Raw genomic sequence first — 2766 nt, 5'->3', positions numbered from 1 at the left:
AGATTTAAAAAAAAACAGGCAACCAAAATATCAATTAATTGATTAACAATTGATTGATTTGGTGTTGATAAAGCAACTCAGGGTATTGGAAAGCATTGTTAAAAAAAACAAGCATCCAAAATCCCAATAAAGTTGATTGATTGATTAATAATTGATTAATTGATTAGTGTTGATAATTTAACAACAAAAAAAAGCAAATCAGAGAAGTGAAAAGCATTGTTAACAAACAAGCATCCAAAATCACAATGATTTAAGGCCTAGTCAAATTTAATCATTCATCATATGATTTGATGATACTAGTCTGTACATGCCTTCATCCAAAATATCTAAGTTTAACAGTCCATGCTTTGATAGTTCACAAAACACTATCATACCTACTTCTTATGACATTTAGTCAGACATAAAATCTTGATTTTATATATATATATATATATATATATATATATATACAGTATAACACAAATCAAACATCAGTCATTCAATTGAGGACAGGAGGAAAGGGTAAGACAACCCTTATATGAGATCAACGGATCCCCTAGGGACCATTGGTAGGATGTGGGGACTCATCTAACTAATAAAGGATGCTTGGTGGAATTTAGTACCAAATTTTCTATGATGTTTGGTGTAACATTCACTATACATATAATTATATATGGGTAAATCTATTCACATATCTTTCCTTAATTGGTCCAATTTAAATATTTCAAAATATACATACATTTCTTTACCCTCCACCAATATATACTAATCCTCTAAAGAATACTCAAATCACTATTAAGCATACATAGACCTTTTTCCTCTTCAATTATGGGCTCATAGTATTTACAAACCTTCCATAGTGTTTCAAATTCCCAAAAATTCATCAGGTCTATTTACTATACTAAAACTGAACAACGCGTTAAGCTGGACCGAATTTTTTTTTTATCGATTTCTCCTCTGATTCCACACCTTCATCACCATCACCAAACCCATTCTCCATCACCTGATTATCTTTGCAAAAATAGATTGTCCTGTGGAAAAAACAAAAATTGGGAAAAAAGAGAGAGGGAAATAGAAAATAGGAGACAAAAAAAAGTCTGAAAGAACTGTGGTCTTCAATGCTGTAGAAGTAGATCTTTTGTTGGATCTTGATTTCAGGTGTTTAATGGCAGTTGTCTCTTTAACTCTCATGGAATAGATTATCGGGTGACTGTATCAGGTTCAATCTCTGCTTGGTCTGGAATCTTCTCAGTGTTACTGACTTTCTTGCAGTGGGTGGCATGTATCCAAGTATCTCTTTCGGGCTACCTTCAAGGCTGTAGTGCTGGTCATCAATACCTGGTACGTTCCTTCCCACCTGTCTACTAAACAACCTGAACATAAGAAGTTTTGGGTCATAACATTTTCTCCAGGCTCAATCTCATGGCATTTTGTTTCTGGCCTCTCAGGAGACAATAATTTCAAGTTTTTTTGTTGTTTCTTCAAGTGCTTACTCATCTTTATGAGGTACTGCACAGTCACTTCATTGTTGCATTTTAAATCTTCTTGAGGATCTATCATCACATGGGGTTGTTTACCAAAAAAAATATCTCAAAAGGTGACAGGTTAAGAGGTGGTTTTAGAAGTGGTCCTGATGCTATGCAAGACTAGTGGCAATACTTCTGGCCATGCTAACCCAGTTTCAACCATCACTTTGCTCAGTTTGTGCTTAATAGTCCCATTGACTCTCTCCCCACCTCTCCACTAGCCTTAGGCCTAGGGAGACGGTGCAACCTGCTACCAATACCCCTGCGTTTACACATGTTTTGGAAAACTTCACCAGTAAAATGAGTACCTCAATCACTTTCAATCACTTTGGGAATACCACATCTACACAAAAATTCCTGAACAATTTTCTTATCAGTAAAAACAGTAATATTAGAGGCAGCTGAATAGGCTTCTGTACAGTTACAGAAAATGTCAATACAATCTAATACATGTCAGTTTAAACTAATACATGTCAATTTAACTACCTGCAGGGTGATAATTGCATAAAGTTGATTTGTATTACTGATAACGTGGTGAGTTCTAGGTTTACTTATCAAACCTTACTTGCTATAAAGGATAATGAAATAATTCACACATATACGGATTCTAAAATAAATGACAATGTTTTTACTTTTAGACAGCAGTCTCATACATGTATTTTGCCAGTGCAGAGTTGCAACAAAAAACACAACACTTAGGTTATTTTAGGAGCAGTAGGAATATTTCTAAAATACATTTGTGATACCTAGTTCAGCATACTAGTCAGCCAATTTCATACATACCACATGGTAACCGCACCCAGCACCCCCTTCAGACCCTTGATGTGCTCCCTCTCTTCCTTGTCCTCCGACTGCCCCCTCCCTCTTTTTCTCATGAGCTTTATACTATACTTCCAGTTAACCCAAAGGGGGAATATTAATTTATTTAATAATCATATGTGCTAGACACTAATTGGTTATATGTCTTAACTAAAATATAATATGTTATCTTCTTGTTATGTTCCCCTGTAGCTACTAATTTCAGCTTCATGTGGGCCAAGGTTATCTTGATAAGTTATCTTATTTATAAAGTCTGAGACTTGTTGTCTGCTGTTCTGTACACGCTGAAATTGACATAGATTTAAACCTACGAGCATTTCTATTGCTTGAACCATTAAAAAACATGGCTGCCTCATCAGTTCTAACTTATCCATATCTACACAGTTAATCACAGCTACATAGAAATAAACACTAATCTGTATATACTTTTTAATACATTATA

The sequence above is a fragment of the Taudactylus pleione genome, unplaced genomic scaffold (assembly GCF_031769625.1).
Source record: "Taudactylus pleione unplaced genomic scaffold, aTauple2 ptg000063l, whole genome shotgun sequence".
NCBI lineage: Eukaryota > Metazoa > Chordata > Amphibia > Anura > Myobatrachidae > Taudactylus > Taudactylus pleione.
Note: the sequence above shows the minus strand (reverse complement) of the source record.